This window comes from Pinus tabuliformis, chromosome 3_1 (assembly GCF_031772625.1).
Source record: "Pinus tabuliformis cultivar Carrire ecotype Pingquan chromosome 3_1, CPIR1, whole genome shotgun sequence".
NCBI lineage: Eukaryota > Viridiplantae > Streptophyta > Pinopsida > Pinales > Pinaceae > Pinus > Pinus tabuliformis.
The window spans coordinates 687,789,361-687,817,285 of NC_142301.1; positions in this window are offsets into that span (position 1 = coordinate 687,789,361).

Sequence of the window (27,925 nt, forward strand, 5' to 3'; positions counted from 1 at the left end):
GTTTACGCAAAGAAGAAGAGAAATGACGAAAAGATTGACATGAAAGCATTAAGTTCTAATGAATGCGTAATTCTGACACTCATCATGATTTGACTCTTCGAAAAACACGATACAATCATTCTTGGATACTGAAGCATGCGATCATTAATTTCCCTTAAGGTGCGCGCTCAATTTTGGGTTTACCGTTTATGTCGGAGAATTCTTGCGATGAGTCCTTTCTGCGATTGGAATCGCAGTATCGAAGACTGCGACGTAAATAAGTTCCATCGCAGCAATTGATAGTCTCATTCGTCACAAACCGTAGATCGCAGATTGCAGTTTTGTATGATCGCAGATCGCAAGATCGCAAGGTTTTCGCTCTATCACTATGTGCTGCTTATGCGACATTGCGACGTGCGACGTCGCATATCGGTCGTCGGCGATTCCTTAGGTTTTCCCTTTTTGAGCGCTTTTAATGCACGCGATGCGATGGGTTCTCGCGTCGCTCTTTTTTTTCAGTGTATTTATGCGTTGTGGGAAAACGCTTCTCTCTACCTTTGCGACGCGATATAGCTCTTAGCGAGTTAATACAAAAGATTTTTTAAAAAAAATATTTTTTGGATTTTTTGGTTAAGGGTCCCCCTTTGCTTGATGTTATTACTAATATCAAACAAAGAGGGGGGTTGTTGGTGACCACAACAATGGCGATTCACTGTGAAGAACCAGTTATCTCTGCTTTTCTATTGACCGTTCACTTCCGAAACAGCAAAATTTTTATATGTCTAAATTTTGTTATGGACAGATAGAGTAGATTACCCCTCACCTTGTCAACGATACTTTGTCTCAACCTTTTTTATATCCCAATTGCTTGCTTCCTCAGGCTTTTTCTTGCATTCGCACCAGACATTACTTGGTCTTGATTAAAGATAAAATAAGGTCTTCTCTGTGTACTGGCTTAAAAGTATGCTCATTTGTCGTAGGTAGAGCCTCTGCTGCCCGCAAGCGTCCATAGCCTCGACAGGGTTACCATGTTATCCAGCAATGATCCTTTTTCCTGCTTGAGGTTACTCGCAACATTCCAGAGAAAAAAAAATCCTTTTTGACACACTTTTCCTTTTTTAATTCTCTAAAGAACAATGTCTTGGTTTGGTGGCCAAATTATGACACAGTCATTCACTTGATTTACACTTTTGCTGAACAAGCCGGCTCGTGATGAGACCTCTTGTCTTTTGATTGCAACAATCTTAAGTCGTTGCCCTGTTTTGATAGACAGTATTGGCAAAGTCAGCAAGTTATAATATTTGTGATCATGATAAGCCGGCTCGTGATGAGACCTCTTATTCTTTGAGATATAGTGTTTTCCTTGGATTGTTTCTCTGAATGCTGCAATTTCCTTTTAGCAGGGAGGAAGTCATTGTTTTTCCTTAAGAAAGCTCTGGACGACAATAATAGAGTTTTTGAATATAACAGTTTTGCAGAGAATACTTATTTTATTATTGATGATACCTTTCATTGTGCTGATACAAAACAATTCTTTACCAAAGGTTGCTTTCGTCAAAGTTTTTAGAGGTTGAAACTAGCATCGTAATCAAGGTGAAGTTAACTCTATTTGTCAATAATAAAATTCAGATTTTCAAAAATTTTGCTATTTGTACAAGTGAAATCAAAATCTGATAGAGAATTGGCGTGCTCTTTCATGAATCCTTTTTAAATGATCATTTACAACGGGTTTTATTCATAAAAAGAGAAAAACAAAACAAAATAAAACTAAAAATTAAATCTATCCTACAAAAATTAGAAGAATTCTCTTCTATGGAAAATACATTTTGAGAATTTGTCCATTCACAGGCAGAGAATCTCTCCTGCCCGTCAAATCCTGCAACACAAAAGTCGATGGGCCTATGACCTCTACAATCTGAAAAGGACCAAGCCATAGCTTCTGGAATTTCATATGTTTGCCCTTTTCTTCATGATCCTTATCCCATTTTAAAACAAAATCTCCCATCTGAAATTTTTTTCTGGTCATTATGTTTGAGTCAAAAGAGGATTTTATTAGCGCTTGGTGGTGAGCATGGGTTTTCTTAGCTTGTTCTCTTTGCTCTTCTAGTTTGATTATTTCCATTTTTCTTAATCGTAAAGAGGAAGTAGATACTTCATCGATATATTGCACTAAAGACAAAGAGGGAATGACTAGGTGAGTCAAAAGAACCACTTCTCTCCCATAAACTAAATTAAAGGGAGAAGTGCCGATAGAAGCTTTCTTTGTAATTCTATCTGCCCATAAGGCATTTACCAGCGCTTTGTGCCAATTCTTTTGGTTTTGGTCGACTGTCTTTTTAATAATCCTAATTAGGTTCTTGTTTGTTGATTCGGCCAACCCGTTACCTTACGGATAGTAGTTGGCAGAATACTTCAGTTTCAACCCTCTTTTGAGCGCAAACTCAGTCATTGCATTTCCAGAAAAATATGATGCATTATCAAACATTAAGGCCGTTGGCAATCCAAACCTAGTGATGATAAACTAATCTATGAATTCAATAATGTTTTCAGAATTAGCTGTCCTGAGAGGAACCGCTTCTACCCATTTGGTAAAATAGTCAGTTGTCGTGAGGATATACCTATGCTATTTAGAAGAGTGAGGAACGATCTCACCTATTATGTCCAGGCCCCATTGACTGAACGGTTGCTCAGTGTTAACCGGATGCAGTGGCATGGATGACTTCTTTTGTTTCCCTGCAGCAGTCTGGCAGACTTGGCATTTCCTTACGTAATTGTATGAGTCTTTGAACAGCGTGGGACAGTAATATCCTGCACGCAAGATTTTATGTGCGGTGGCTTCTCCAGCATAGTGTCCACCTGCTGGTCCATCGTGAAGTTCCTGCAAAACCTTTTCGGCTTCAGTTTTCTCAAGACATCTAAGAAGCACAGAATCGTAATTTCTTTTAAACAGAACATCATTTATGAGATGGTATTGTTTAGCTTTCAATCTTAGGGCTCTCTTCTTGGTGTGATCCAGGTGAAATGGAGCATACCCGTTCTTAAGAAAATAAATGGTGTCAGCATATAATGATTCTGCGTCGTTTAGGCTTACCTCATACGTGTGTACCTCTTCAGACGAGTTCTCAGGAATTTGCGATGCTCCAGCTAACATCTTGCAGAAGCCTTGACCTCTCACGATGTGTGCTGGCTTGATCTCAAGATCGTATTCTTGTAAGGCGGTGATCCAATTCGCTCTCTTTTCACCCACGTCCTTCTGTATCAAGAGGTTTCTTACCGCTGGGGACGGTACTATGACTTTGGTATGGGCTTTTAGCAAGAAGGGTCTGAAATATTTGATTGCTTTGAAAACAACATATGCCTATTTCTCCACATCTGAATAATTAAGTTCAGCACCTTGTAAGTTCAAGCTAAAAAATGTGATTGGAGCTTTTGCCTTTTCTTGATTCGCTTGAGTTAAAATCGCAGCATAAGATTTCTCTGAGGTAAACGTGTATAAGATAAAAGGTTCTGAAAAATTTGGGGTTGCTAAAGATGGAGCGTTGATGATGGCTTGTTTGATCAAGTTGAATGCTTCATGCTCGTCTAGATCCCATTTAAAGTTTGAATTCTTTTTTATCATTTTTTGTAAAGGAGAAATAATACGTGAAAAATACGGGACAAATCTTTTGACAAAATTGATCTGTCCAAGGAAGGATTGCATGGCTTTCTTGTTATGGGGTATGGATATTTCGGAAATTTCCTTGATTCTGTCGGGTTCTATGTGAATACCAGATTTCGACACTATGAATCCGAGCAATTTCCCTACGCTTAATGCAAAGAAAGATTTCTTTGGGTTGAGCGAAATCCCATACCTCAAACATCTTTGAAAGATTTGTTTCAAATCTTTGAAAGATTTGCTTCAAATCTTTGAGATGGTTGCTTCGTTTTTTGGAGTACACTGTTATATCATCCAGGTAAATCACTACTGATTTATTGACTAACCCTTTAAACGCAATGTCCATGGCTCTCTGAAAGGTAGCTCCGGCATTGATCAGACCAAATGGCATCTTTCGATATGCATAAGTGCCCCATTTGGTTCGGAACGTAGTCTTTAACTGATCATCGGGATGCACCAGTACTTGATTGTATCCTGAAAATCCATCTAGGAAAGACATTAATTCTGAGCCTGCTACTGCCTGTAATATTTGTTCCATAGGTGGGAGGGGAAAGTTACCTTTCTGACAGCCTTTGTTGAGATTCCGGAAGTCGATACAGATCCTAATATCTCCGTTTTTCTTTCTAACGGGTACCATATTGGATACCCATTTGGAATGTCTGACCGGGAAAATTATTCTGGCTCTCAACAACTTATTAAGCTCAGTTTTTATCTGATTTTCTAAGTTAGGGTGTATTTTCCTGAGCTTCTGTTGGACAGGTTTTTCATTGTCAATCATAGGGATAGTGTGTTGAATTATAGAAGTGTTGTAAGTCTTCAGCTCATCGTAATTCCAGGAAAAAACGTTTTTGTACTGTCTCAGAAGACGGATATATGTTGATTTCTCTTCAGGGGCTAGGCCGTTGCCTAGGCGAATGTTTTGTGGCTTCTGATCGGTCCCTAGGTTTACTAATTCATAGTTCAGGGTAGAACTGTAAAGTTTAGCATTGGCGGACCTTTTAAACCGACCTTTCAAATCATATTAATCTTCTAACTTGACCACTGATTTCGGTATAGCATTGTCAGTGCCATTTTGTTGTATTTGGTGATCATGATGGCCTTCGTCGATTATCTGATTTGAGTAGGATCCTTCAGAAGTAAGGAAATTTACGATGTCAGGATCGTCGTTGAATACTCTCCAATTGGTGATGTTGTCAGGAATGGATGGTCTAAAGATTAATTCTATTGAAAACCTATCAGGACTAAAATCTTCGGAAGGGATAAGTCTAGAGGCTACGTTAGCTAACAGGTCTGCGCTCGCGTTTTGAATTCTTGGAATTGACGAGATGTTGAATGCTATGAAATGTGCAGTGAGATCTTGAACTAACGATTGATAGTGCTTTAAATGACTTGACAGGCAGTGTATGGTGTTACGTACCTGTTTTACGACGATCTCAGAATCTCTAAAGACTTGAAGATACTTAACGTTCAATCCAATTGCTTTGTATAGGCCTTGAACCAAGGCTTCGTACTCCGCTGTGTTGTTCGTACAATCGAACTCAAGTCTGCATGTGAGCATAATCTTGTTCCCGTCCGGGCTAATCAGAACGCATCCTGCTCCTGCTCCCTCATTGGATTTAGACCCGTCAAAATATAATTTCCAAAATAAAGATGTATTTACAGAATTATCTAAAAAACTAAAACATTTTGAGTCATCAGTTTGGGAGAAATTTTCAACTTGGGCTAATACTGAATTCTCTAAGTAAGGTGAAATATGAGCATTAAAATTGCCGAGGAAAGAATCTACTGCGTAATTGCCTACAATGCTGCTATTGTATGTTATGGCTTCATTTTCTCCTTCCAGTTCTGTCACTATGTATTTTTGGTGCAACTCTCGTTCAACCTTTATCTGATTTGGTTTACCATTGTATGGTAACCACATGTGCGACCAGTCGGTTGAGAAATATCCATGGAGTTTCTCCGACCAATCCCTGCTAAGAATCAAACCATAGAACTCAGGGATATCAGCTACTAGAATGTCGATAACCTGACACACTTTTGGGTTAGACGACAATCTTATGGTCACCTGATTAAGTTCACCAATCACTTTGACTTGGGATCGATCAAGTTGAACTATACGTACTACGGATTTTTGAGGTTGCACATTCAATTTGGCACATATTGACCTGGGTAAAATATTCGTTGAAGCACCAGAATCGACCAAGCAATTGTGCACGTTTTTATTGAAGATTTCATATGTGAGAAGAAAAGGAGGAGTATGAGATCTTGATCTTCCTCCAATCAAGGCGATGTCATTTGGATCAATCTTATTGATCGCGTTGGTTGGAGGCCTTCCCAGATTGTGGGAAGCTACAGCTATAGGTAAAGATGTAGTAGGCACATCATGTAATTCTTTCATCATTATTTTATGCTGGTGTTTCAATTTACTCAATTCATAAAGAGTGATGTTAGCCCTAGTCTTCTTCATGTCATCAATGATGTTATACTCCATTTCATCCGACACTATCAGTGTTCTTGATGGAGGTGCTTGATCAGATTGGACTGGGCTAAACTGGGTCGCTTTAGCAGTTGTCTTTTTTGTTGCGACCTTATCTTTTGTTGCAGGGCTTGCGCCCTTTTGTTTTGGGGTAGTTTGGGGAGGATCAAGTTGATTTTTGCTTCTCGTGCTAACAGGAAATGCTTCTTGATCCTCTTCTTGTGGGAGGATGAAGTCCCACATTCCTTGTAGTTCTACAACTTCTTCATCATCGGTCTGCCCTTCAATGGTATTCTCTTCTTCTTCGTCTTCTTCAGATTCAACGTTTGAGACAGCACTGGGTGGTTTTACCTCCATGGGAGGATTTCTTTTAAAAGTCCTATAGGGCTTTTTCGAAGAAGTCTCTGCTACTTGTTTCTTAATATCAATCATCTCATTGGACATGGCTTTCAACACTTTTTGTAATCCTTCCAAATCGAAAGGATCTTTCGTTTGCTTCTTCTTGGTGTCTTCTTTGAAAGAGATCTTTTTAGATTTGCGTTCTTCTACAACAGATCTCTTTTCTAGGGCTACCACACGTTTTTCCACTGCTAACGCCTCTGTCAAGTTGTCAACTAAGGTGGTCTTGTTTGCCCTATCTACGAAGATAGCCAAGTTTGGAGGTAAAGCCGTGATGTACCATTCACATCTTACTTCCTCGCTAGGTTGTGAAGCAGCGGGGATTTTATTGAGGATATTATTGAACCGTAAGTTAAAATCTTTAATGGGTTCTCTAGCCTCAGCCTTAATATTAAATAGGTCATTAATCAATGTCGTCGTGGATCTGTCATCACCAAACTTGGTGAGGAACTGACTTTGAAAGATGTCCCAGCTTGTGATGGATCCGGAAGGTAACGAAAAGTACCACGACCCGGCTGTTCCTTGCGTTGTATAAGGGAAAAGCCGGACAACAGCGTCTTCGTTAGTAACTCCGTTGAGATTAACAGAAAGCATGAAATTATTGATATGTTCTTCGGCTAGCATGCCTGCTTCTGGATGGAATTTAGGCAGCCATTTCTCAGGATGGGCCGGTATAGGGCTCAGGGGTGGAGGCATTAAAACCGCCCCAGGATTGTTCCATGGAGACTGGGCCATCGTTGAGCTGCTAGTCAATGGAAGTGCAGAAGATGATCCCTAATGCTGAGAAGATGAAGATATTAAGGTCTTTGATGATCGCGGAGGAAGGGTGGCGGAAGATGGATGATTGATCTGGGGTGAAGATGTGGGTGGCTGACTTCGCGGTGAGGGAGTTGAAATGGACAAGGTAGATGAAAGAGTCTCTCTGTCAGACTCTGGAAGTGCTTTCCTTGCTCTTTTCCTAGCGGGGAGAGGGATTTCAGTTGGCTGGATGCCAAACTTTTCACTCTTCAATCTGGTCAAGGGATGAGCAGGATTGTACTGCGAAGTCACGCTGCCTTTAGATTTATCAGACCTCTGAGTAAAAATAGAGAATCCCTGGAGTTTACGAATCAAAGTTTGAAGTTCAGGGGGATCAATGATAAGTTGGGCTTATATATTAGAGTGTGTAGCAGTGGTGGATGCCCGAGCAACTTCTAGCTCCAAGTTTAATCGTACCGGAGAAGTCGGGGGAGTTGGTGAGGGTGATTTGCTCTCAGAATGGTATTTAGATTTTGATTTATGCACCATTCATAGCTCGTGCCCTCCTTCTAGCGCCAAATATGTTGAGGGCCCCGAAATCGGGTCAACAACAAGGGGGATACCCACCCGGTCCGGAACCTGGTTGGCAGCTCCTTGCCCGTTTGGAGTAGCGGGTCCGACCGGGGGTAATGGGACCAGTTTCCCAGTGTGAGGGGTGTGTGTGTGTGTAGAGTTTGATGGTATTGATCTAGGGGTATTTTAAACTAATTTAATTCTAACTTCTAAACTAACTCTATGCTATTGTAATCTAATGAAAAACAATACATCTAATCTACGCTAACCCGGGGTATTTTTCTTCTATTATGCGATCTAAAAAGATTTCGAACAATAGCTGGTAATAAAGATCATTCAGCTATCATAAGAATAGAAATCCATTAAGTTAAACCATTCTGCATAAAAAGTTAGGCAAAACAGTTGTGAACAGCATATCGCATAATTAGTTATTCATATGTCAAGCATAAATAAATGACTCCACTGTACAGAAGTGCCAAATGGTAATACACACATTCATACATTAACATATAAAGAACTCAGGTGCATATCACTTTAGGAATATAAGTAGAAATTAGTCAAGAGATAAAAGTACCATTTATGACTGATTTCACTAATAAACTTCAAGCAATAACGATTTATTTCTACTTGTTCTAATATCTGCTAAGAATACAGAAGTGCAACATCAGTAACAGACATTAAAATGCAAACATAAATAAATCTCGATCCATCCATTCATCAAAAACCCCCTCCGAGGGTGCAAAAGTGCATGTTCTGAGGACAAGTTTTTTGACAGATTTCCGGACCCTTCTCCAAATGCCATGAGAAGGGTTAAATACTACTAACTAATTAATCTTAATTACACAAATTTAGGGAACGGCTTCAAATGACCGCCCTTTTACTAAAAGCAAATTTATTTCTAAAAATCAAATCTAATTTCTAACCGTTTCTGTATCTGCTCCTTAGTGCTGTAAGCAATGTGCTGTTCGCCCTGAAAGAGTCGGCTGGTTGTCCTTTCCTTTTGTTCGAGCTTGAAAATTAGAAATAACAAGAGCTGGCACCTCTTTCTGACAGACTAGAAGATATTTTCGAAAACCTTTCTCTAGCTGGGTGTATTTGCTGTGCGTATACTTAGTACAACCCAAGTTCCTTTCGAACTGATTTTGCTGTTGCTATTTCGGTTTCCAGTTGTGCGAATGACTCAATGAGTTAGGAGTCGTGTTGTCTGGAAAATCCCCTGTATCAAGAATTGCTTCTGTTCTTTGTTCCAGGCTTTTCTAGAGCGTCCTCCTTCTTTTGCGTTTCTCTTTTTGCTTTACCCAGTTTGAGCTTCAAGATCTTTTGCGAACACGCTGCTTTTGTGCGTCTTTGACTCTGAGTCTTAGATAGTCTATTTTCATCAGCGCCTGTTGGGTGATACTCTGGAATCTGCGGTCCTGCTGCATGCGGCATCTATTTGCGGAGGCATCTTCTCTCTGTTACCCCATTGGCGCTTTCCTCTTTTCCTTAGATGTTTCCTGCATATAGATTTATATCAGTTACATGTCTTGCAGTTTACGCAAAGAAGAAGAGAAATGATGAAAAGATTGACATGAAAGCATTAAGTTCTAATGAATGCGTAATTCTGACACTCATCATGATTTGACTCTTCGAAAAACGCGATACAATCATTCTTGGATACTGAAGCATGCGATCATTAATTTCCCTTAAGGTGCGCGCTCAATTTTGGGTTTACCGTTTATGTCGGAGAATTCTTGCGATGAGTCCTTTCTGCGATTGGAATCGCAATATCGAGGACTACGACGTAAATAAGTTCCATCGCAGCAATTGATAGTCTCATTCGTCACAAACCGTAGATCGCAGATCGCAGTTTTGTATGATCGCAGTTTTGTATGATCGCAGATCGCAAGATCGCAAGGTTTTCGCTTTATCACTATGTGCTGCTTATGCGACATTGCGACGTGCGACGTCGCATATCGGCCGTCGGCGATTCCTTAGGTTTTCCCTTTTTGAGCACTTTTAATGCACGCGATGCGATGGGTTCTCGCGTCGCTCTTTTTTTCAGTGTATTTATGCGCTGTGGGAAAACGCTTCTCTCTACCTTTGCGACGCGATATAGCTCTTTGGGAGTTAATACAAAAGATTTTTTAAACAAAATATTTTTTGGATTTTTTGGTTAAGGGTCCCCCTTTGCTTGATGTTATTACTAATATCAAACAAAGAGGGGGGTTGTTGGTGACCACAACAGGTAGCAATCCACGCTAGCTCCCCAAGTACACCGTGGATCTTACATACCTTCTTATAATAGTTAGTTTAACTTCACGTAAACAAATACTTATCTTATATTCACTTGTTCAACACATTCTTGTGAGTTCGCGCGGCTAATAAACAGTAAACTTGCAATTCATACCTAATATACTTCAATGCATAAAATAGGAAAAGGATACACATAATGATAAGAAACTTTCTCTTTATTATTTCTCCAATGGTTACAAACTCGACTCACCCTGTGCACTCAGCTGCAGGGGTCCACGGACTCAACTGCAGACTACTAAGCCTCTGCGCACTAAGCTGCAGAGCCTTTTCCTACTTTGGACCCAAAGACACGACTTTACACTTCCACTCAGACTCGCTTCCTCTTAATTCTCTTAGATTAGATTCTTTTCTTAGATGTCTCTTTACAGCTTAGAGCCTAGCTCTATTTATACAATCCCATGGTCTGCTTAGAGCCTCTCTCTATTTATACAATCCCATGGTCGCGGACCATGGGTAGAACTCTCAAGCCGACATTACATTACAAAAGTGAGGGTGGACAAACCTATGACTCAATTACAACTTCGTGCTCCGCGCCCAAAAATCTTTGAGTATTTACATCAGACTCAGTCAAAACTTGGGCTTTAAGCCCCAAAACTTGCCTTGGGGAATCTCGCACCCAACAAAGATCCACCCATGGTCTGCATACAATGGGATTGTATAAAAGGATCTAAGTAAGTAAGCTCTAAGTAGTTTTTGAAGTCTTTAGCAAAGAATGGAGTGAAGAGTCTTGGTAGAGAAGTCTAAGTGTTTCGGGACTTAGCGTAGGTAGAGGCTCTGCAACTAAGTGTGCAGAGGCCTAGGGTGGAAGTCGTAGCTAAGTGTGCGAACCCCTGCAGCTATGTGTACAGGGCGAATAGAGTTTGTAATAATCCAAAGATATCAATAAAGAAAAGTATTCTATAAACTCTATGTATTTATTTCCTGTTAATGTATCTGATTATATTGAGTTTTAGGTTTCATTTACAATGTTTATGTGATGCGCAATTATATGTGGTTATATTGGTTAATTGAATGCAAGTAAGAATATTAGTTTACGCAGTGCTAACTGTGATTGTTTAGTAAGATAAGTAAAACACATAAGATAACTTGGGAACCTGTACAATACGTTGTCATAGTAGTGCGAAAGTACCTGGACCGAGGGTTAAGGGTGTGCGAAGGTCAATCGTACACCTTTGCAGAGATACTGAAGGGTGGAATAAAGGGCTAGAATGACAGGGCCTTAAAGCTTAGTAACTTGCGCGAAAGTAGGAACAAAGGGTATAAACAAACATCAAGACCATATCAGAGTGCATAAACTTGGTTCCAGCATCCCCCCAAACTACTTCGGGTGAGGCTTCAGTCTGCGTTCCGCGAGCTGATGTCGAAAGGGCCAATAGTGTAGGGATGTGTTTGGCTAACTAACGTTGAACCTGGGTTAGGCCCCACACATCCAATACTAGGTATTAGGGTTCCAAGGTGGGGGGATATATCAAATTATATCTAACTTATGCCATTATTCCCACGTTTGGAGGTGAAGAAAGGAGGTTGTACAAAGAGTCCAGATTTGTAAAAATTGTGACCCCATATGAAGGTTCTAGGAATTATCCTATGTATGGAAAAGAAGTGACCTCTCCTGCCTGTTCCTAGAAGAAGAGGAGACCATATTAGAAGAAAAACAAGTTCATCTAACGATGCAATTAGATGACCAACACACATAAAAACAAAGTATGGAAATTATACTTTGATGAAGCGAATGCAAAAGAGGGAAATGGAGTAAGAGTATTGGCTGTAAGTCCTTAGGATAACTTGATACCCCTCTCATTCAAGATGGAGTTTGAGGCAACCAACAATGTGGTAGATTATGAATCATTTCTCCTTGGGCTACAAATAGCGAGGAATATGAATATTGAATGCTTAACTGTGCATGGAGACTCTGAGCTGATTGTAAAGTAGATCCAAAATCAGTGCCAGGCTAAATACCCCAGATTAATGACTTACCGAAATGAAGCATGGGATTTAATTGATAACTTCTTCATGGTCTTTAATATCCAATTTCATTCCAGAGACGAAAACAGAATGGTTGATTCCCTTGCTGTAGCAGCAAGAAATTTCAAATCTCCTCAAAATCCACTTCTCAGGTATGAGGTGGAGGTCAGACACAGACCCTCTATACCTGATAATGTCAAGAATTGGCAGGTATTCTAGGACAATGAGTAGATCAAATTATTTATAGAAGTAGTTGGGGAGTTCACTAGCTCAACTATTGATCAAGAAGAGGAAAAAGAGGTAGATCAAGAACCAAATTCATGTTAAAACAGGGTGCCTAGACAGAAAATTCTACAACTGGAAGGGAATACTATTCCTTGTGGGCTAGTTCCACTAGAAATATTATTTAACCAGAATGATGTAGCCTCCAAAGCAATGGCTCCGGAGATGGATGAGCAAGTAGAATATTGCAATATCGGCTCAGAAGATGAACCCTAGATGGTTAGGCTATCAAAGGGAATCCCCTCACAATACAAACAAAGGTATTTAAATCTCTTCAAAATATATAAGGATATTCTTGCTTAGTCTTATGAGGATTTAAAACCATTTGATACTAGCATCATACATCATACGATACCTTTAAATAGTGGAATAAAACCATGCAAGCAGAATCTCAGGCAGATTAATCCACTCTTACTCCCCTATATTTAAAAAGAAGTGAGGAAAATTCTACAGGCTAAAATCATAGTGCCTTTAAGGTACTCATAGTGGGTGGCCAACCTAGTCCCATTCCAAAAAGAGAATGGAGAAATAATGTTATGTGTAGATTTTCATAACCTTAGCAGGGCATCTTTGAAAGACAATTACCCACTGCACAAGATGGATTATATATTACAAAAGGTGGTGGGATCACTTAGAATGTCCATGATGGATGGGTTGTCTGGTTACAACCAAGTGGCAGTTCACCCAAATGATTAGAAGAAGACTGCTTTAACCACCCCTTGGGGAACTTCCATGTATGCTCACATGCCTTCCGGTCTTGTGAATGTGGGGGCCAGGTTTCAAAGAGCTATGGATATAGATTTTGTAGGGGAGAAAGACAAGTTTGCAGTGGTACATTTGGACAATATCACAGTCTTCTCAGATATTGATGAAGAGCACATCCTCCACTTCAAATTCACCTTTCAAAAATGCAGGAGGTATGGATTATCTTTGAATCCCAAGAAATATCAATTTTCCCTGAGTGAGGAGAAGCTAGTAGGACACATAAAAGCGCAACAGGGAGTGAAAATTGATCTTAAACAAGTCGAAGCTATCAATCACATTCCTCTTCCCAGAAATAAGAAAGAGGTCCAAGTCTTTTTGGGGAGAATCAATTTCTTGAGAAGGTTCATACCCAACTATGCTGAGATAGTGAAGGGTATTACAAATATTCTTAAAAAGGAAAATGAAGTCAAACGGAGCCCTACCTCTCAACATTATTTTACTAGAATTAAAGAATATTTTGTTGAAGCATCGATACTAGTCAACCCTGACTACTCAATGCCTTTCCATATCTTTTCTTTTGCTTCTCCGCATACTATTGTTGCGGTTTTTCTACAAAAGAATAAAGATGGTTATGAGCATCCCATCGACTTCTTTAGCCAAGTCCTCAGGGATGCTCAGCTGAAATATAACATCTTAGAGAAATAATCATATGCACTAGCCAAAGCTTTGAAGGAATTTCGAGTGTATGAGTTACAATTAGAAATCACAACATTTGTCCCAACGACAACGGTCAAGGACATCCTTGTGAAAGGAGACAGTGAAGAAAAAATGGCTAGGTGGATAGCAAATATACATGAATATGAATTACGCATAAAGCCCACTAAGCTCATAAAAGGATAGGGGTTGGCTAAGATTTTATCATAATCTAACTGCCAAGCTTTTGGAATAAACCTGATAACAGAGGAAGACAGAACATAAGTTCAGTAGAATGGGATTAAAACAACAGAGCAAAATATCTATGCTAAGTATGAGGGATCACCCTGGTATAAGAATATCATCCATTATCTCTTATTACTGAGTTGTCCATTAGGGCTTCACAAATCTAAATACAGAACATTGAGACTGCAAGCTCAAAGTATATCATATCAAGTGGTCAACTCTACTAGAAAGACCCAATGGTAATTTTTTTATTATGCTTGGTAGAAGGCGAAACTCATAAAGTGATTGAAGAATTTCATGCGGGACTTTGTGGAGTTCATTACATCTAGAATACCACAGCTCACAAAATCCTCAAAGTGGGATTCTACTGGCCTACACTATTTGGAAATGTGCATTTACAAGTCAGTTCATGTCAGAAGTGCCAAGTCTTTGCTGAGAGACAAAAACTTTCTCCTCTTCCCCTGATCCCAGTGCAGGTGGATGAACGCTTCAGACAGTGAGGACAAGACTTCATAAGAGAGATAAACCCACCTCCTAGTGGCTAGCATAAGTGGATATTAACAACCACAGATTATTTCACCAAGTGGGTAGATTCCATCCCAGCCACAAACGATACAGACTCAGTAGTTATCAAGTTTATGGAGGAGAACATATCAGCTCGTTTTGGTTGTCCTATTAAAATTACACTGACAATGCTCAAGTATTCAAATATGAAAAATTCACCATCTTCTGTCAGAAGTTAAATATCATCCTCAGGCACTCCACTACCTACTATCCGCAAGGAAACGGTTTAACTGAGTCCTCAAACAAAACCGTAGTGAGAGTGTTGAAGAAGACCATCACCGAGAATCAGAGAAACCGGGACACCCAATTGAAGTTTTCCCTTTGGGCCAACTGAGTGACTCCTAAACATTCCATTGGAAAATCACCTTTCAAGCTAGTGTATGGTAAGGATGCAGTCTTCCCAATCCACTTAGCAATGCCAGTGGTGAAGTTACTGCAAGAAGCTGAGGAGGAGCCAAGTGCTTTGACACGAAGGATAAACCAACTAGTTGAGCTTCATGAAAACAGGTAACAGGTGGGGGCTAAATTGGAAAATTACCAACAAAATATGAAATCCTTATTTGATAAAAATGTTAAGGATTGACCTCTTCAACCAAGAGATTTATTTCTCTGATGGGATGTCCGACGGGAAGAAAAAGGTAAACACGAAAAATTTGATTCCCTTTGGTTCGGCCCTTTCAAAATTTTAGAGGAAAAATGAAATAATACGTACCTACTCGAAAATATGGAAGGTGAATCGTTAGAGTTGTCAATAAATGGTTAGTTCCTCAAACTATATTTCCATAATTAAAGGTACCTGTCTTGCACTCATTGTAAATACGGTGTGTGTACTGTAGTTTTCATATGAAATTTTGATGTTTCTGTTTAAAGTTCCATTTTCAAAAAAAATTCACTTGTTTAAAAACACTCCATGCCCAAAAAGAGAAGTCCACATACTACAGGTTCTCGACGCATTGCAATCCAATGCCCCATCCCTAGGTGGAGCCAATGTTGTCACTCATTGCCAAATGAATTTTTAGTTATCCAAAGTGAAGAATAGCAGTGAAGTTTGAAACTATATTTCAAGCCATAAAGCTCTCAAATATAAATCAGTCCCTCTCCATTGAATAGTGATCAAAATAAGATTTTCAATGGTATATGGAAGTCCAAAAATGGACTTCTGGATCAGAAGATATGACATGTTGAACTACAAGGGTTTGTTTCCTTTGAAAGAAAAGAAAGAGGAGCATATCAGAGATCCTGGAGCAAATCGGCGATCGGCGCTTCAGACAATGGAGGTGTTGTAGCTTATGTTGTGTTTTTAGCTTTATTTATTAGATATATCACTATGGGGGGTTCACCTCAATGAAACTTCTTTATATTTTTTACCCCCTGCAAAGTCTAAAAGACATGAAGCATTTATTTATTTCATAGCGGAATCGCAAAAGAAACAAGTGTTAAAGTGTTAAAGGGTCGGACCCAAAAGGTATATACATCATGGTTTAAAGTCCCATCGGGTCTGCCGCACCACAGAGCTATGGACATTGGGTTCCACCGATTGCGACTTGCAATGGCGAACCCGAAATATATATATATATATATATATATATATATATATATATATATAGATATAGATATAGATATAGATATATAGATATATATCTATATATATTTTGTTGTAAAGTCCTTGCAGGTCCACGATCATTGCATAATGCTTTATATATATGTATATGGTATGCCGATTGTGATTTATGACGGCAATCTGGACCCGAAAACTATATATTGTGTTTTATAATTCTAGCGGGTCCACAAGGCATACGAAAAGGCAGATTTAAAGTTACAAGTGGGATTTCGGGTGAAGCAAAAATGGTAAGTGGTTTTTAGTGGGGCACACCCAATCCCACTTATCGTTTGACACGTAGTAGCTAGGTGGAGAGAGAAAACCACCCATTTTGGGCAAGTATTCTCTAGACTTATGTCCCACCCAAAATCTTTGTAGACTGTCTGATCCACTAAGCGCAGATCTATGATGGGGATCTATCAAGGAAAGTTCTATATCGGCAGAAAAAGTATGCCTCGATAGTTGTGCAGAGCCTGTGTTAAAAGTAGAAAAAGCATGTTTTATGGCATATTCTATTATAATGGTATATAATAGAAAAAGCGCAAATATGAAGGATTTATGCATAAGTCCAATATTACCATAGTTATGCAGCTTAAGGGTGTGTAAAGTTAAGCTTTTTGGTGATATATCATGCAAAAGGGCCAATTGTGATCTGCGATGGAAGTCAACGGAGCGCTAAACGGGCGGATTTGATAGATTTATAAAGCAAGATTAACTCTTTTGAGTTCCGTATTAATCAAAGGTTCGCGTTAATTTCGCTGTGTAAAGTGGAAAATCAGGGTTAGAGCTGAAGCTGAAGAGGAAGACAATTGGGTATGTTTTCTTTGTATTTCGGCCAATCAAAACGTCTGATACATATGTAAGCCCAAGATTACACAAGTCAACACATTTCATTACGGCTAAAGTGAATTAAACATCATTAGGACATATACAGAGGAACTCAACAGCGGATTAACAGAGAAAGCTAGCAGTTATCGTCCTCTTCTGAATTCAGTTATGTTCCTGTTATTTCATGTTCTTTGAGGTGTCTTTTACCCTCTATAAAATTCTATAATAGTTTTTACTTTATATAGTTAGAGAAGAAGTTAAATAATTTGGACAGTTTCAGAAATCAAAAACTTTTCCACAATGTATAAAAAGATTAAAATTTACAAAGAAAGGGTTCGAATTTTGGAGAACCCAGAGACTAGGCCACTGTATTCCTGATATAATTGTTGATTAATGAAAGAATCAGAAGTTTCCATGAATTTTTGGGTATAATTTTGTAACCCTCTTTGTTATGTGTCATCTTATGTTTTCTTCTTTCAAGTATAGTAATGAAGCTGCAAGTCTTTATTTACTTATGTAGATAAAGTTAAAATTCCTTAAAAGAGCGCTCCTATACTTGAAGTTTTCACCTTCCTTTCTAAGTTATAGATAATAGTTTCTGTGAAAGACCAACATATTATCTTAAACTTCTCCAAGAGTCACCAATAGTAGTTTCTGTGTTAAGCAACATATTGTCTATGATTCAGTTCTCATTTTCATAATTCTTCTAAGTTATAGATAGTAGTTTCTGTGAAAGACCAGCATATTATCTTTAACTTCCCCTTCAAGCTTTCTTCATTCATCATTTGTATCTAGCAACAAATGGCATTCTAAGATGTTTTGGTCATACATGCATTAAGGGTTAGAGACCAAGTTCTCCAAGTCCTTCATTTGAGGACACAACAAACAATACAGTGACAAAGAAGTGACAGTAAATAATATTTATTAATGTCTTAAGCACAATTTCTCTATAGCCAGGAAATTGGTTTCTTAAGGTACAACATTAATTGGCGTTATTTCCAGGGAGAGAAGACAAGAACATTTTTCCCTGGGTTTTCAATATTTTCCTTTGGTTGTTCAGTGAGGAGGAAATATTTGGTTGTTTTGAATCAAAGCAATAACTCTGGCTTCAAGAAGACCCCATACAAGATCAGACACTTCACAACAGAAGGTTCAAGCTCTTTCAGATCCTGAAAGGCTAGTTTTTAGAAGGGTTGGAAAGTCTAAGATCCCAATTACACCCATCCCTACATTGTTTGCATCAGGTAGTAACTTATCCGAACATTCACCTGATAAAGAGTCATATTTTTCATCATATTCATTTCAGGAACCTAACTGTCAAGAGAAATATTTAGAGTATGTTACTTTTCATTTACCTACTATAATTATTCAACTTGAACCAATATCCACATTACCACCTCTGCACACTCCATTTACTTCTAAGTCAAGTTCCACATCTGTTGGTAATCAAGGTTCAATTAACATGGCAGTACCTACATTCTCGATGAATAGATATGCACCCCTTCAATTGCCACAACCGTTTGATCAAATGCCACAGGATTACCTCAAAATTCTTCCTCGTTTTACAGGGGAAGATGAAAAAGTAGCAAAGAATCATGTATCAGTTTGCAGAAAGCCTAAATTTTGAACATTTAAATCTTATTCTAAGGCTTTTTGTTCAGTCCTTGGATGGAGAAGCAAGGAAATGGTTTAAAAGACTTCCTAATAATTCTATTCCTTCTTGGGAAGAGAAGGAACGTTTATTCATCCAAAAATGGGGAGAAAAAATAGACCATGGGTATTCATTAACAGAGTCTAATGCCACAAAGAAGAAGTCTGATGAAACTGTGGCCGAATTTGTCAGAAGATTTAACAAATTGTACAATAGTCTCCCAGTGGAGATTAATCCCCTCCTGCTAGTGCAAAAATAACTTTTGCAGGGGCTTTTGAATCAAATTTTGGATTCACATTAAGGGAAAGAAGAGCTCCAACCCTTGATCAAATCTAAACAAATGCATTAGAGATAGAAGCAAATTTGGTGGTTGCAGGAAAAGCACTAGAGACACAACCTACACAAGACAAGGGAAAGGCAAAGATAGAATCCTCTCAAAGTCAAGCATTGGAGGGTATGTTTAAAACTTTGTCAAATAAGATAAATAAATAGAGTTAGAAAATAAGAATTTTCAGAAGAAAACACAGTATAATAAGAACTTTAATCCCTAATACAAAACACACCCTTTGCAAATCCTGCAAAGGGAAAGAAAAGATCAAAATCATATTCAAGCACCATTATATATAGAAGCAGATCCTGGTGAAGAAAAACCTGAAGATCAAATTTCTATGTTATATGCAGTAGATGAAGATGAACTTGGTATCGAAGGAGAAGGATATGTATATGATGAAACAAATGTCATTCATGATGAAAATGAAATTGATGAATATTGGAAACAAAATTTCTGATTTTATGCAAGCTGAACTACATAAGAAGTATGACTTGAGATCGCGGAAAAGATCAAGAAATCAAGAAAATGAAAGTGAGCAGCAAGTTTCAACTTCCTCGCTAAAGGAGACTCCACAAGAATCTCAGCCTACAAAATAATTAAATAAAGGAAAGCAGCAATAGAATGCAAATGGTAAGACACAGATACTTCAAGGTGAGTTTTCTCAAGATCAAATTGGAAAAATTCCTTTGGAGAAACTTGTTTCAACTCATCAAGTAATTCCAGTCATGAAAAAAGGTGAAGATGAGAATGAAAGGACTACTATATAGGGTCACTTGTTTAGTCTTACTAAGGAGTTAGAAAAGGTAAGAATACAAGCTCCCCTTACAGAATTGGAAAAAACACCTACTTATCAAAAGAAGATTACTGAGTTTATTAATTTAAAAGAAAATGAGAATATAAATGACACTGTGAATCTGCAGGAAGATAAACCAGTAGTGGTTTTTGGTCCACATGTAGAGGAAGTAAATTCTTCAATACCTCATTTTTATATTTCCTTATTGGTTCATGATATCCTCCTACATAACTGTATGTTTGATTCTGGAGCTTCACAGTCAAGTGACCAAACCTTATAGGGATTTGTATTCTTTTGATTCAAACAAAGTCAAGTGTCTAGGGGTTATTAAGGACCTGGTAGTGTCACTAGCCCAAATTCTAGCTAGAAGCTTGGTCATGGATGTAGTAGTAGCAAATATCCCTGCTAGATTTGGAATGCTTCTATCTAAGTCCTGGGGGGGCTAAATTGGGTAGTGTTTTGAAACTGGATTTTACATATGCTGTTATACCAATTTTTGGTGGGGAAGAGAGGAGATTGTACAAAGAAACTAGATTTGTAAAAATAATTACAATAAATGGAGCATGTAATTCACTTGTACATAGCCAGGAGAAGGATGACTTTTCTTGTTTCACACTATATGATAATGTAGAGCTCACTAAAGATAATCAGAAGAAGCTTGCTTCAGCCAATGTAATTACAAAGCTGCAAACTAAAGGAGTGTGGAAATTCTTCTTTGATGGAGCTTATTCTAAGGAAAGAACAGGTGTTGGTTTTCTTCTAATTGCGCCTAGAGGTAATATGTTCCCTTTTTCTTTCAAATTAGAGTTCAAGACAACAAACAATGTGGCATAATGTGAGTCATTGATTATTGCTCTACAAACAGCTAAACAGATGGGAGTTAAGTCAATTTCCACTTTTGGAGATTCAAAGCTCATTATCAAGAAAATAAAAAATCATTTCCAAACAAAGAACCCTAGGCTTAGGGTATACAGAAATGAGGTATGGGATTTGATTGAGAACTTTTTTGAAGCTTTTAACATTCAATTTATTCCAAGAAATGAGAATAGATTAGCAGATTCATTGGTTGTGGCTGCTAGTACTTTCAAGTCTCCTATTAATCCAAGACTAAGATATGAGGTAGGCATGAGAAACAGACCCCCTGTTTCTGATAATGTTAAAAATTGGAAAGCTTTTGAAGATGATCAACAGATTAAAGAATTTTTTACTATAGTTGAAGAGTTTCAGGGCATAGAAATTGATCAGGATAAAGAAGAAACAATAGAAGTTGCAGAAATCAGTGGTTCAAAAGATTCAATAGTTAATTCGAAGATTTTTCAATTGAAGGATAATATTTTGCCAAAGGGACTTATTCCTATTGAAAGGCTTTCTAACCCCAATGATGTAGTTGTTGACTCAGGGAAGGTTTCATAGGATGAACACATTCAGGATCACAACATTGGAACTTAGAAGAAACTCAGAATGAATTGTTTTTTCAAGATTCATTAGCGGAATGGTTCTAGATTAAGCACTCAAATGCTAACTTGGTACCATTGGAATATTGAATTAACCTGATGGATATTAGTCATGTACATATGTAGGAACTTGTACATAAATAATCTCAGGTGTTGGGCATTTTGTTTAGTTGCAGTTCTTTAGTTTAACTTTAGAAGGATAAATAAGGGTGACTTTCCCAGTTAAAAATTGGTTTGCAGAGGTGTCATACTTCAAGATTGACAGGTTTCAGTGGTCAAATTTTAGGGTTTTCACAGTTTTGGACTCCATGCCCAACTAAGGCTACTGATCTATAATTCTCAATACTTTGTTATCAAAGCGAAAGCATTTTATCACTGCAGATAACGACATGGGTTCACTGTACAAAATTTTCACACAATTAAGTTTGGTGAAGCAATATATGACTCCATGCCCAATGGATAAGGCACTGATCCGTAGTTCTTAGTGCTTATGTGGCAGAAGAACTATCCCCAGTTGGAGCTAGATGTTGTAGCTTATGTTGTGTTTTTAGCTTTATTTATTAGATATATCACTATCGGGGGTTCACCTCAATGAAACTTCTTTATACTTTTTACCCCCTACAAAGTCTAAAAGACATGAAGCATTTATTTATTTCATATCAGAATCGCAAAAGAAACAAGTGTTAAAGTGTTAAAGGGCTAGACCCAAAAGGTCTATGATAGAACTAGTTTCGTAGGAAGCAATTCAAATTGATGTAACACTAGACTCTATATTTTGGAAAATCTAGATGATAGAACTAGGATGGCCGAGAATAGATTTTCCAATTACAATTGAAAGTTACTTTTCATCAATACAATTACATCCCTGCAAGAAAATACAATGGAGTGCAAAAATACGAGTTCTCTCCACAAGAAGACTAATAAAAATCTTCCCCTAGAGAAAAATTCGACTTGGTACTTATACAAAATGATTAGGAATGAGCATATGACTATGTGAACTCAATGGAGGACGACAGGAGAGCTCTACAGAAGCTGATGGCAGCACCCATGGAGGTCCTCGGGGCCAACAACCTTGGACTTGAAGGTTATGGGTATCCCTCCTTGCTCGCCTGACCTCTACCTATTTTATCTCCAAACCCTTTGCGGATCACACCCTTCCATCTCGTGGTTACCTGGTCTACAACGGCCTCACCTGGAGGTTACCTGGTTTACTCTCCATCCCATTTTTTCACCTCGACATCAATTACTCCTTCGACCATTTACTGTCGGTTACAATGGAGCTAGATGAAGTTGACTATGAGGAGGACCCTCATCCCCATGAGGTTATATGGTCTCACCACCACATCATGTAGGGCTCTAGTCCCTTTGCTGCCACCCTGCGCCCGTTTTCAGCTGCACCATCCATTCATCCATGCAATGGTCCTTCTTTGAATCATCCCCAGCCCTCAGTTCACATTGATGACACTCCTGGACTAGATTGCCCCCCTATATCTCCGGCTACCCTAAACCTACTTGGAACCTGCCTACAACCCTCACCCACCTTCGATGCTCCCTTACCCACCGCATTGCACCCCTTCCACCTCTCGCATCCCCTCATCTGGGCCACCCCCCCAATAACCCTGCCCTCTCTAGTGCAACCCTAAACCTTGGAGGCTCTAACCCTAATACCCCCATCCGCTCAGGCTGTTTTAGCTCTCTGATACCTAACCCTAAATATACCCCATCCACCCCCTAGACTGTTAATCAGAGTTGTTGTGGTCTTCTCATGGACTACCGACTTCACGCTGCTCGGACAAGCCCAAGAAAGGTAGGTGCCTTAAAACAGTGGATAAATACATCAACCTAGCACTAGGCGAAGACATTTCGATGGGTGAAGTTGTAGAGACTGCTAAGAAGGTTCTGGTGGGTCGTGTGCATGGCAGAAACTGCTCTATTGAACATCTTTAGCTCTGGATCACGGAGATTTGGGGCTCCTTGCTCAAATAATTGCCCATAATCAGGGTACTGGCTCGAGGGTGGTTTGCCTTGCACTTCCATAGGGAAGAATACACAGACTGGATTCTATCCCGTTTTGGCACATAAAGTTTTCTTTGGTAATGCTAGAAAGATGGGATCCACTATTTGATCCAAAGAGGGAACAACTGGGCGCTGGGCCAATCTGGGTCCACCTGTCGGGCCTTACGATGCAGTTCTGGACCCCTGTAGTTTTCAAGCGCATTGGAGACTCCCTGGGAACTTACCTGGAACACGATCAATCCTTCAAAAAGACAGGAATCATGACAATGGTGTGTATCCTGGTGCATATGGATATAAGGGAAGGGTTGGAGGAAAAGATAACCCTCCATTGGAGACATTTCTCACGTCGTCAAAATCTGTACTATGAAGGTGTTCCATTTCACTGCAGAATATGTCATAAGGTCAGTCACCTCTACAAGGACTGTTCGTTGCTCACTCCTACTACACAGGCGGCCACAAGGGGAATGAAGCATCGCCAGCCGAAAGACTCGATTGTGGACGAGCATCCCACAGGTCTGGATCACTCAAAGGTTGTGGATGGAGTCACTGCTCAGCAAACCAGTGCTCCATAGATACCACCTATATCCCCTCCACTGACTCGATCCTGGTCTACTGCAGAGGTTGCTCCTACAACAAGTAATGCTTCTTTTCCCTTTCCCTTCGCTCTATTTTATAATCATATAAATGCATCTCTAGCTCAATCTACATTCTTCTCTTGCATGAATACCCCCATTAACTATGAGCTCGAGCCCCTCTCCCCTATTTTTTCTACCACTTCGCCGACGGTACATGAACTGAGCCCCCTTCATCATCCCTCCCACTCCCCTACTGCTTTGGGCTTGCACTCCTACAATCTTCGCTCTCATCAACTGACTAACCCTAACTTGCTAGGACTGGGCATCCCTCCCCCCTCCTCCGAGCTCAAACCCACCAGGGGTAGACCTTCAAATATTTCCAAAGCAATCAAATCTGCAGGGGAAGATGTGGCCTAGGGGCACCAAAACACCATTGAAAGGGCACTTAGAGCATCTGACACCCTTGACTCTATTCCCTGATGAAGTGGCTCTCATACAACTGTAGGGGTTTGGCCAGTCCCCCCAAAAATTAGCCCTCAAGCGACTCTTGCAATGTATACCCTGTGACATGATCCTTCTCCAGGAAACCCTAGGGCCATCTGAACAGATTGTTAGGACCCTTCAAGCTATCTTACCCGGCTGGCACTTCCAAGCCTTGGATGCAGCAGGAAGATCTAGGGGCCTAGCCATCGGGATAAACCCTCTATCTATAAGGGTGATTTCTTCTTGGGGAGGCTAGGGTTTCCTAGGCATGGACATCTTCTTGGCTGAATTAGGCAAATAGCTTCATATCATTAACATCTATGCTCCAAATCAAAACAGGCTTGCCTTCTGGCAAACCTTTCTGGAAAATCCCTTGATCAGCAATTCCACAATTCTTAGAGGAGACCTGAATTTCTCCATTGGACATGAGGAATCCTAGGGGCACCACTCACAGCTAGACCCTCTTTCTGATCAGTTGAGCTCCCTTCTAGATCAATATGGACTCATAGATGTTCCCATGAACAAGAAGATGCCAACATGGCATAACATACGGACTGGGGAAGAAGCCCTTGGTCGAAGACTTGACAGATACCTCATTCAGGAAGAACTTCTCCATTCCCTCTCCATCTTCAGGCAATGGGTGGGTTCAGGGGGCATTTCAGACCACTCCCCCATATACTTGGAAGTGGTTGGCTCAACCAAAAAACCTAGGGCACCTTTCAAATTTAACTCCACATGGTTAAAGGACCCTGAATACATAAAGATGGTTTCAGATTTTTGGCAAGCCCAGCCCCCACTCATGGACCAGAGGAAGGTTGTTGGTTTCTGCAGCAACCTGAAACAGCTAAAGAGATTAACCATTGAATGGGAAAAAAGGAAAAAGGCTAGGGATGACCACACCCTTGCGGACATCGAAGCTCAGTTGGCCTCCTTAACGGATGAAAGTGGGCATGGTTACTTATCCATTGAAGCTAAGCTACATCTGGTAGATTTAGAGGCTCAGAGATCTAAGATCCTACTTGACCGGGAAGAAACGTGGAGACTCAGAAGCAGAGCAATCTGGCTTCAAGCAGGGGATGACAACACAAAGTTCTTCCATAAATTCGCAAATGGAAGGAAAGCCAGCAATACCATCTGGCAGATGCCCTCGGACCAGGATCAGATAGCCAACACTCACCCACAGCTCACCCATTTGGGTATCTCTCACTTCAAGCAGCTTTTCAAAGCCCCCCATGGTACTTCTATTGCTGAAATCATTAACATTGCAGGCCACTTCCCTGGCTTTGTGGAACCTGATGAGATGGAGGACCTTGTAAAACCTGTCTCCATGGGGGAATTAGAAAGCACTCTTAAGTGGTTCAAGAAGGACAAAAGTCTGGGACTGGATGGATGGCCTGTGGAATTCTTTATTGCTTTCTATGACATCATTGGACCAGACCTGCTTGGGGTGGTGGAAGAAAGTCAGATCCTCGGACGCATATATGCCCCCATAAACTCTACTTTTATTGCCCTCATTCCCAAATCAGACTCCCCACTCTCCTTCAATGACTTTCGTCCTATATCCCTCTACAACTGTCTCTACAAAATTATTGCAAAGATTATAGCAAATTGCATCAAGCCAATCCTATCTGAACACATCTCTCAGGAGCAATTTTCTTTCCTTCAAAATAGACAAATTCATGAAGCCATTGGTTCTACCCAAGAGGCCCTCCATTCCATCAAGCTGAAGAACCTGAAAGGGGTGTCGCTCAAAATTGACCTCTCAAAGGCCTTTGACAAGGTTAGCTGGTTATATTTAAGGATGATACTCACCCACCTGGGGTTCCCACCAGTGTTTATCAGATGGATTATGGGGTGTATTACTTTAGTTTCCTTTGCAATCCTTATAAACGGGTCAGCCTCCCATACCTTTCAAGCGGAGCGGGGAATCAGGTAGGGTTACCCCTTATCCCCCCTACTCTTCCTTCTAGTTATGGAAGGCCTAAGCAGACTGATTGCGACAGAGAAGAGAGCTGGGAGACTCCGGGGCCTCAAGATCACGAATCATTTTCATTTAACTCATCTACTTTTTGTTGATGACATACTCATATTCCTTGATGGGGGTATTCAGGACATCATCACCCTCACAGAGGTATTAAAACTTTTCAATGCTACTACAGGAATGGAAATAAATGGGGATAAATCCACTATATCTTTCTCTGATTGCACACAACAAGAAACTCAAATAGCTCCAAAAAACTTCCCCTACCAAACCTAGGCACTGAAGGACAGTCTGAAGTACTTGGGATTCAAGATTAAAGCAGATAGTTATAAAATTATAGATTGGACCTGGTTGATTTCAAAGGTGGAAAAAATATTAAATATTTGGAGCCACCACTTACCTTCTAGAGCAGGAAGACTGGTGCTCATAAAAGTAGTGCTGGAAGCAACCCCAGTCTTTTGGATGTCCTTGGCCTGGATACCCCAGGGGATACTACATAGGATCCAACGAGTCTGCCCGTTTCCTTTGGAAGGGACAGAAAGAAGGAAATCCCTTTGCATGGGTCAAATGGAGCAGGTTTACGACCCCTAAAAAATGGGGTGGTGTTATGAAACCAGCTCAAGAAAAGATAGAAAAGATAGATCAACACCTTATAATTTAGCCTCTTCGAAGGGGCAACCTCCTTTACATTACATAAATGAAAAATTCTTAGATGATACAAATGAAAAGACCTCCTTTCTATATATAGGAGTCTAAGGGGTCATAACATAATCAGAGCCGACATAACAATAATAATGTAAGGGCACAATAATAACAATAGTGGGCTTCTATGGTGCACAATAGTAACAATATGGGCACTACATGGGTACATCAATATAATAAGTGGGTTGTACTAATAACAATAAGGGGTTACACTAGTAGTATAGGGTCCTAACATGCCCCTCTCCTTCAAAAAGCGTCGTCCTCAACGCTTGAGTAGTTCTTGATGCTTCTGTATAAAATTCTTGTCCTCCCATGTGGAATCTTCAGCGGGTAAGTTCTTCCACTTGATGAGATACTCTGAAATTGATCGATTTCGTAGCTGTCTGGTTCTTGTTTCTATGACTGCTCCAGTTTCCAATATGATTTTTCGTTCCTCTTCAATTTCTGGCAATATTGTTTGAATTGGGATCTTTTGCAACTCTTGAATAAGTGGCCATACTTCTCCGTCCTTCTTCCATTCATCCCTTGCTTTGTTTATCCAATCTGGTTGGATAATAGAAATAGCACAAAACAATGCTTCCACATCCTCATCCTTGAAGAGTCTTCCCATTCAGTAAGGTTGCCATTTTTTAAGTGCATGTAGTATTGCCAACGTTTCCTTATCATAAATAGCTTGCTTGAGATGTAGCGGTAAAAATAACCAATCACCTACATCAAAACATTTTTCACTACGATGTTGATCTACCCGTTGTTTCGTTTGATTTTGCACCGAAGTGGCGTTATCCTTTAAAAGTTGGAGAACTTTTTGTTGATGCTCGATGTGATCTTTCACTGCTTGAACCTTTTTCTTATTGATATTTCCTTCTATCTCTAGAGGTTGAGGAGTGGTAATTTCTTCCAATCCTTTACAAGATATGGTCGGATTCAATTCTTGATGCTCG